At 45.3% G+C, this 9572-nt stretch overlaps 1 long non-coding RNA gene across 2 annotated transcripts; it reads right to left on the reverse strand.

Annotated features, from left to right (window-relative positions):
- Window positions 1–2529: 2529 nt before the first annotated feature.
- LOC131383760 (uncharacterized) lies at window positions 2530–5356 on the reverse strand. Of its 2 annotated transcripts, none has more exons than XR_009214006.1 (3): window positions 5266–5356; window positions 4801–4899; window positions 2530–2773 (listed from the first exon to the last, which is right to left on the reverse strand). It is a non-coding gene; the product is annotated as an uncharacterized LOC131383760 (long non-coding RNA). The 2 variants fall into 2 exon arrangements; XR_009214007.1 differs by having other exon boundaries at window positions 2530–2822.
- Between the last annotated feature and the right edge of the window lie 4216 nt (window positions 5357–9572).

Consider the following 9572-nt stretch of genomic DNA (forward strand, 5'->3'; position numbering starts at 1 on the left):
CTTAAGTTTATGTGAGTCCTTATGTATTAGGTGAGTCTGTTGAAGACAGTAGATACTTGGTTGGTGAATTCTTACCCATTCTGCCATTCTGTACCTTTTAGTGGAGCATTTAGGCCATTTACATTCAATGTTAATATTGGGGTGTGTGGTACTATTCTATTCATTATGCTAGTTGTTGCCTGAATACCTTGGTTTTTCTTTGTGTTATTGTTTATAGGCCCTGTGAGATTTATGCTTAAGGAGGTTCTATTTTGGCATATTTTGAGGTTTTGTTTCAAGATTTAGAACTCCTTTTTGTATTTCTTGTACTGCTGGCTTGGTAGTGGCAACTTCTCTTTATATTTGTTTGTCTGAAAAATACTTTTCCTTCATTTATGAAGCTTAGTTTTGCCAGATACAAAATTCTTGGCTGATATTTGTTTCATTTAAGGAGGCTAAAGGTAGGAAGGACCCCAATCCCTTCTAGCTTATAGGGTTTCTGCTGAGAAATCTGCTATTAATCTGATAGGTTTGCATTTGTAGGTTACCTGATGCTTTTTGCCTCACAGCACTTAAGATTATTTCCTTCATGGTGACTTTAGATAACCTGATGATTATGTGCCTAGGTGATCTTTTTGAGATGAATTTCTCAGGTGTTCTTTGAGCTCCTTGTATTTGGATGTCTAGATCCCTGGCAAGGCCAGGGAAGTTTTCCTTGATTATTTCCTCAAGGAAGTTTTCCAAACTTTTAGATTTCTCTTCTTCCTCAGGAACACCAATTATTCTTAGACTTGGTCATTTAACATCAGCTCAAACTTCTTGGAGGCTTTGTCCATTTTTTAAAAATTCTTTTTTCTTTGTTTTTGTCAGATTGGGTTAATTTGAAAGCTCTATCTTCGAGTTCTGAAGTTCTTTCTCCTACTTATTTGATTCTATTGTTGAGACTTTCCAGTGGATTTTGCATTTCTTTGTCTTTCATTTCCAGAAATTGTGATTGTTTTTTGTTTATGTTATTTCTCTGGAGATTTTTATCCATATCCTGTATTATTTAAATAATTTTTTAAAGTTGGTTTTCACCTTTCTTTGGTGCCTCCTTGAGTAGCTCAGTAATTGACCTTCTGAATTCTTCTTCTGGCAATTCAGAGACTTCTTCTTGGTTTGGATCCATTGCCGGTGAGTTAGTGTGATCTTTAGGGGGCATTAAAAAACTCTGTTTTGTCATATGACCAGAATTGTTTTTCTGGTTCCTTCTTACTTGGGTAGACTATGTCAGAGGAAAGATATGGGGCTCAAGGGCTGCTGTTCAGATTCTTTGGTCCCATGGACCCTTAATGTGGTATTCTCTTCTCTCCCCTAGGGATGGGGCTTTCTGAGAGCCACACTGCAGTAAATGTTTTTGCTCTTCTGGGTCTAGCCACCCAGCTGAGCTACTAGGCTCAGTGTCTGCAAAGAGTCCTGTGATGTGATCCATCTTCAAGTCTCTCAGCTGTGGATACGAGCTCCTGCTCTGGTGAGGGTCCTTGGTGAGGATCCTTAGCTGTAGTTTTGTTTAGTGTGCTAGCTTTCTTGAATGCTGGTTGCATTAGCAGTGAAGTTGTCATATGGACAGACTCAAGACTTCTGGTTATCCAGGATGTTGCAGACAGTGGAATTAGCTGTTGTCTTCTCCCTTCCTGGTTATCCAGGATGTTGCAGACAGTGGAATTAGCCGTTGTCTTCTCCCTTCTTGGAGAAGGGTTTTTATGAGTTGCCATGACAGCATGAGTTGGTTAGCCACCAGCCAGGAGGTGGCACTTTCAAGACAGCATCAGCTGTAGTAGTATGGGGAGAATACAAGCTTGACCTCAAGTCACCTGGATAAGTATTTGGGTTTCTCAGGCGATGGGCAGGGTCGAAGAGATCCCACAAGTTAAGGTCTTTTGTCTTCGGCTACCAGGGTGAGAAGAGAAAAACAATCAGGCGGGGGCAGGGCTGGTGTGTCTGAGCTTAAAGCTCTTCTTGGGCAGGGGCTTGCTGTGGCTGCTGTGGGGATTGAGTGTAGGTCTCAGGCCAATGGAGTTATGTTCCCAGGGGGATTATGGCTACCTCTGCTGCGTCATACAGGTTGCCAGGGAAGTCAGGGAAAGCTGGCCGTGACAGGCCTCAGCTCCCACGCAGCCAGCAAGGCCAGTCTCACTCCCTCCATGCCCCACCAACAACACACAAAGTTTATATCCAAGCATCCAGTGAGCAAGGCTGAGATCTTGCCCCAGACTACAAGCCTCTCCACTAAGAAAACAAGCAGGGCTTTGAGGCTTCACCCTTCTCTGCTTGCTGCAGCTTCTGTGCTCATATCTGCACTTCCCATTCGCCCTCCTCCTCCCCCCTTGATTCTGCCCTGGAAAATTCATGCTTGGTCGAAATTATTACAAAGTTCAGCTGGAAGTTTCCTTCTCCCTATGGTCCTTCCCCAATTCCACTGGCAGCCCTCCCCATACACCCCGTGAGAGAAAGTCAGAAATGGCTTCCCAGGGAACTAGGAGTACCTTGAGGGTTCTTGCCGCTGCTTCTTCTACTTTTATATTTTGCTCAGCTCCCTAAATTCATTCCAGCTCTAGGTAAGGTTATATCCTTTTCCTGCGATCTGGATTTTCAGGTTTCCCAGTGAGGATGTGTGTTTGGAGGTGGACTTTCCCCCTCTCACACGTTGGGCACTCACAGTTTTTCGGCCGTCCCACAGAGTTTGCAGCAGCAAGCTGCTTCTTTTGAAGGGTCTGTGAATTCTCTGTTTTCCTGGTATGTTCCTGCAGTAGTTCTTGGAGCAAAAATTCATGATGTGAGTCTCCACATGGTGCTCTGTTCATCTGAGTGGGAGCTGCAAGTTAGTCCTGCCTCCTACTTGCCATTTTTTCCCCAGTAGGTCTTATTCTATGTGTTCTATAATAGTATTGACATTAACTCTGATCAACATATTCTAGAAAATATTCTGAAGGAATTCTGAATAAGAAAACTTAGCAAAATGGAAATGGAAATTACCACAGTGGAAAATATAACTGAAATTAAGAACTTAGGCTAGGCGTGGTGGCTCACATCTGTAATCCCAGCACTTTGGGAGGCAAAAGCAGGAGACTACTTGAGCCTAGGAGTTCAAACCTAGCAACAAAGTGAAACCCTGTTTCTACAAAAAATCAAAAATTAAGCCAGGTATGGTGGCACGTGCCTATGGTCCCACTACACAGGAGGCAGGGGTTGGAGGGTTACTTGAGCCCAGGAGTTCGAGGCTGCAGTGAGCCATGATCACGTCAGCCTAGGCAACAGAGCAAGACCCTGTCTCAAAAACAAAACAAAACAAAACTACTTAATAGAGGGTTTAATAGCAGATTAGATAGTGCTGAAGAGAGGATTAGTGAACTGGTATATAAATCAGTAGAAAATAATCAGACAGAAGCATTAAGAGAAAGAAGTGTGGAAACTATAGAAGAGCAGAAGAGATCTATGGAGCAGAGTAAAAAGATTTAACGTATGTGTAGTGGAGTCTCAGAAAAGAAGACAAAGAATGGAACAGAGGCAATAGCCAAAGAAATAATGGCCTAGAATTTACCAAAGCTGACAAGTGCTATCAAGTTGCACATTCAAGAAGCACCAAAAAGCCCAAACAGAGTAGAGACAAAAACCCCACACTAGTCACTTCATGGTGAAACTGTTGCAAAGAAAAAAGAAAATCTGAAAAACATGCAGAGGAAAAAAGACACATTACTTTGTAAAGGGCAGTAATATGACTAACAGCTGACTTCTCAAAAGCAACACCAGAAACAAGAAGACAATAGAATATCTTCAAAGTGCTGAAAGAAAATAGTTGGCAACATGAATTCAATACCCAGCAGAAACATATATATAAATACAGTTTAAAATGAATGAAATGAAAAAAAAAAAGAACAGCAATGGAAAGAGTAAATATATTAGTAGACCTAAATGAAGCCTGGCTGTATAAAACAATAGTAATACTGATGTCTCCTGATGCTTAGAATATACTATAAAATTACCAAAAACTCTATATGTGCTTACATAAAACATAGGGAGGAAGAAAAGTTGAGAGTCAAGTCACCAAAATGGCAGAGTAGAAGCAATCTGGCCTCCCTCTCCCCCACAGAAAACTAAAACCAATATCAGTGCAAAGTTTATCATCAGCAATATCCTAGAACTCAAGTATGAAGCAGAAATGATCCCCAAGGCCTCGAGAAGTGAAAAAACCTCCAACTGGAGGGTAAGAGAAATGGACTTCCTTATCCTTGATGATCGTGCCCCAAGCTGCCAGTCACCATGCAGAAAATTGCCCTTAGAATCATTTTTGCTGTTTTCTTTCAAAATTTCTTCAGAATATTTTGTAGAATATGTTGATCAGAGTTACTGTCAATATTATTATAGGACACATAGAAAAAGACCTACTGGGAGAAAATGGCAGATAGAAGGCAGGACTAATTTGCAGCTCCCACTCAGATGAACAGAACAGCATGTGGAGACTCACATCATGAACTTTTGCTCCACTGGTGACAGTGAGGTGGATGCCGGCTTTCACATTATCCTGGGTTCCTACATCAACCCATAGAAGTGTTGTGAGTGCCTGAAGGGACTAAAACCCCTGAGGGCAGCTTGAGACTAAGAGGGGAGGATGGCAGTTCAGTGGCTCTCCAGCAGCACCACGCTATGGGAGGCATGCTCTACAGGTCCCTGGGCACGACCCCCTACCAGCCTTCCCACATGGCTAGGGTGTTTCATTTGGGACCCCACCACCCTCCATCCAAGTCTGGCAGCACTACTAACGTTTGTGAAAGTGAGGCAAACCTGGGCTTAAAAGGCGATCTAGTGTGGAAAAGGAGGCAGTGTCCTAGCGGAAATGGGATTCAACAGGTGGACTGCAAAGAATCTCTAAGCAAACATACCCTAGAAAGACAAAAACAAGCTGGATGTGAAGACTGGAAAATATAACCTTTCATGCAAAGATATGGACACACATCCACAAGAAACAACAGCAAACAGGGAACCATGACCTTCTCAAATAGACAAAGCAAAGTGCTAGTTACCAGCCCTAACGAGACAGTGATGTGTGTTTCTGTGAGGTGTTTCTTTTTTCCTAGTGAGATTAACATTTAAGCTAGTAGACTTGGAGTAAAGCAGATTACCCTCCATAATATGTGTGAGCCTCATCCAATCATCTGAAGGCCTGTGTATTAGTCCATTCTCACACTGCTCATAAAGATATATCCAAAACTGGGTAATTTATAAAAGAAAGAGGTTTAATTGACTCACCATTTGGCACGGCTGGAGAGGCCTCAGGAAACTTACAATCATGGTGGAAGTGGAAGCAAACATGTCTTTCTTCATATGACAGCAGCAAAGAGAAGTGCTGAGCAAAAGGGGGAAAAGCTTCTGATACAACCATCAGATCTTGTGAGAACTCACTATCATGAGAAAAGAAGCATGGGGATCACTGCCCCCACAATTCAATTACTTCCCATTGGTTCTCTCCCACAACATGTGGGGATCATGGGAACTACAATGCAAGATGAGACTGGGTGCGGACACAGCCAAACCATATCAGCCTGGAAGAAAAAGACTGGGCTCACTTGAAGAGGGGGGAATTCTGCCAGCAGAGGACCTTTAGACTGGAACTGCAGCATCAACAACTCTTCCCTAGATCTCTTAGCTTGCTGGTGTACCTTGTAGTTTTTTTCTCTCTCTCTCATGCCACAGTCTTTTGTTTCTGCTTCTCTGGAAAACCCTAATACACATATCCATGAGAATAGCTAACATGAAGATGACAATGCCAAGTGGAGGTGAACAAGTGGAGCAAGTGGAACCCTCATACTTGGTTGGAGGAGTGTAAATTGGTACGACCATTTTGGATACCTGTTTGTCTGCAGCACCTAAAGCTGAACGTATGAACACCCTAAGCAACTCCACACTAACATACATAGCCTATAACCTGTTTCCACAAAGGGTATGTATGAGATTCTTCTTAGTCACACTAATAATGAACCAAATTGGAAACAACTAAATGTCCATCAATAAGTGGAAAGGATAAAAAAAATGGTGACATATTCAAATGATATGCAAACTTCTATAGTTGTTAACTAACCAAGTTCATTCTACCCTCAGGCAGCAAGCCGATCACTGAGGTGATGGGTTTTACAAAGGAGAAAAGATTTTATTCACAAGGCTGCTGTGTGAGAAGACGGGAGAACAAACCTGAAATCTACCTCCCCAAATATAGGGCTTGAGGGTATTTAAGGAATAGAAAGCAGGGTAGTTTAAAGTGTGGGGAAAGATGATTGGTAGGGAGGAAAGGTGAGGTAATTGGGGTTTCTGCGCAAGTGTAATCAAGCTACATCGTTCTTCACACATGTGCAGAAAATGGCTGCATTGGCATGATCTGAGGGTGAGGTTTTTGGGCCTCTGACTTCAAAAGGTCATTCTCTGGGCATCCATGCAGGCCCAATTGAAGGGTTGGTGGTCTTAACCAACTGGAAATGACCAAGGGCTGCCTTCTAGTTCCTGAAAAACCTTTAAGCACCCATTACTATAGTGACCAACATCCAGAGACATAATCTATAAGGAAGCTTGTGGGAGTTTAGTTATGTATTGTTTGGCTACATGACTTGCTAGCGGGATTTTTTTTTTCTTTTTCACCCATGGACTTAGGTCATAGTTAGCATTAGTTTTTTCTGTTGTTGTTGTTCTTTTTTGAGACGGAGTCTTGCTCTGTCACTCAGGCTGGAGTGCAGTGGTGCGATATTGGCTCACTGCAACTTCTGCTTCCTGGGTTTAAGCAATTCCCCCACCTTGGCCTTCCAAGTAGCTCGGATTACAGGTGCCCACCACCACGCCGGATAAGTTTTGTATTTTTAGTAGAGACGGGGTTTCACCATGTTGGCCAGGCTGATCTTCAACTCCTGACCTCAAGTGATCTGCCCGCCTCGTTTTAAGAACAACCAGAAGTAAGCAATGTAAAGCAAGCAAGGCAGGTTAAGCTTGGTGAGTTTACTCAGGTTAGCTCTCGGTTTCACAATAACATGTGTCTCACTGATACAACTTGAGTGAAAGAAGTAAATTAGGGCCGGGCGCGGTGGCTCACGCCTGTAATCCCAGCACTTTGGGAGGCTAAGGCAGGCAGATCACAAGGTCAGGAGATCGAGACCATCCTGGCTATCATGGTGAAACCCTGCCTCTACTAAAAAATACAAAAAATTAGCTGGGCGAGGTGGCGGGCGCCTGTAGTCCCAGCTACTCGGGAGGCTGAAGCAGGAGAATGGTATGAACTTGGGAGGCGGAGCTTGCAGTGAGCCAATATCGTGCCACTGCACTCCAGCCTGGGTGACAGCACGAGACTCCGTCTCAAAAAAAAAAAAAAAAAAAAGAAAAAATAAAAAAAAAAAAATGGCCAACTTTTTTTTTTTTTTTTTTTTTTTTTTTGGAGAAAGGGTCTTGCTCCATTGCCCGGGGGGAGTGCAGTGGTGTGATCAGGGCTCATTGCAGCCTTGACTTCCACAGCTGAAGCAATCCTCCCTCCTCAGCCTCCCAAAGTGCTGGTATTACAGGCACCTGGCCATTGATGACATCTGAAATCAAAAAAACAGGAAAAGGATGGTGATTGGGTGCGGACATGAGGTGCTTCTGCAGTGCACCATTTCTTAACCTTGGTGGATCTTACACAAGTATATTCACTGTGTAAAAATTCAGCCATCTACATAGTGATGATTTGTGCAGGTTTCTGCATATAATTTAATAACAAGTGTTTAAGAAAGTATGTCTCTGTCAATGCCTATTACTTTGGGGAAGTAACTTCACATTTTGGAGCCCCAGTTCCTCTGCCATAAAATGCTACATGAATTTAAAGAGATGGTCGGGTTGTGCGCGGTGGCTCATGCCTCTAATCTCAGCATTTTGGGAGACCAAGGCTGGCAGATTTCTTGAGCCCAGGAGGTCAAGACCAGCTTGACCAACAAAGCAAAATCTTATTTCTACTAAAAATGCAAAAATTAGCCAGGCCAAAAATTAGCTGGGCATGGTGGTGCACGCCTGCAGTCTCCGGAGGTTGAGGCAGGTGAATCACTTAAACCTGGGAGGCAGAAATTGCAGTGAGCTGAGATTGCATCACTGGACTCCAGCCCTGGTGAAAGAGCAAGACTCTGACAAAGGAAAAAAAAAAAGCAAAAGCATTAGTGGGAAACCTATTTGTAAAGTTTAAATGTAAAGCAATTATAATGTGTACCTCATAGGTTATGCCCTGAATGGACAACTATCTCTCACTGTGTGCCAGATGCTGAATATATGCCTTATTTTGATTTATCCTCACAACTCAGTTCTCCTGAGTTTACATTTGAAGACACTGGAGGCTCAGTGAGGGAAAGGGGCTGGGCGTAGTGGCTCATGCCTGTAAACCCAGCACTTTGGGAGGCTGGCAGATCACCTGAGGTTAGGAGTTCAAGACCAGCCTGGCCAACATAGTGAAACCTGGTCTCTACTAAAAATACAAAAATAAGCGCGGCGAGGTGGCGCGTCCTTGTAATCCCAGCTACTCAGGAGGCTGAGGCAGAAGAATCCCTTGAACCTGGGTCGTGGAGGTTACAGTGAGCCGAGATTGCACCATTGCACTCCAGCCTGAGTGACAGAGCGAGACTCTGTCTCAAAAAAAAAAAAGAAAGAGAGAGAGAGGGGAAAAAGGTCTTGCCCAAATAACCCAGCTGGCCAGTGCCTAACCAGGTTGGGCCTCAGACCCCTGTCCCCCCAGCCCTGTGTCTCTTGGGGATCACAGCTCCATCACCAACACCTGCCAGGCCAAGGGCATACTGGAACCTTCTGGCAGCCAAGGGCTCTGTGTTCTCCCCCAGGCTCCCAGCGTCACGTGGCTGATGCTCCAGGCTGCTCAAGTCCCGTGTGGGTTCCTCACTCTGAAATCCTCCAGCACCCAAGCATGGGGGCGTCTCCCTAGTAGTGACCTGATCCCTTCCTCCCACCCTCTTCTTGGAGTAGCTCATTTCCTCTGAGGGGTCTGTACTTCGTCACTGTCCCCAACCCAGCACCCGCCCTCTTCCCACTTCCCTCCATCTCCCCTGGGCCTCTCACCTCCCAGCAGCGTGCCCTTCACCTACTCCTGCAGCCCACACAGCAACCGGCTCCCTCGCTCTTTAAGCCCAACTTTCTCCCTCCGGCCCCCCAGCAGTGGTCTGGCCCTAACTTCCAGGCCCCACGCTGCACGGTGGTCCCCGCCACCCCCACGTGGTGATCCGGCCTTAACCCCTTCACCCCATCTCTACTGGGTGGTCCTGCCCTAACCCCACCACCCCCATCCCTGCAGGGTGGTCCAGCTGTAACCCCCTCCCCCCATCCCCACGCAGTGGTCTGGCCCTAACCGGGTCACCGCATCACTAGGGGGTGGTCCGGCCCTAAACTCGTCCCCCTCATCGCGGCGCCAAGGTCCGGCCCTAACCCTTTGTCCCCCCCGCCCCACGGAGTGGTCTGGTCCTAGCCCCCTCCCCCATCTTCACGCGGTAGTCCGGCCCTAACTCCCTCCCCCCCAATCCCCGCAGGGTGGTCTGGCCCTAACCGCTCCCCGC

This window comes from Hylobates moloch, unplaced genomic scaffold (assembly GCF_009828535.3).
Source record: "Hylobates moloch isolate HMO894 unplaced genomic scaffold, HMol_V3 SCAFFOLD_6, whole genome shotgun sequence".
In the NCBI taxonomy this organism is placed as follows: Eukaryota; Metazoa; Chordata; class Mammalia; order Primates; family Hylobatidae; genus Hylobates; species Hylobates moloch.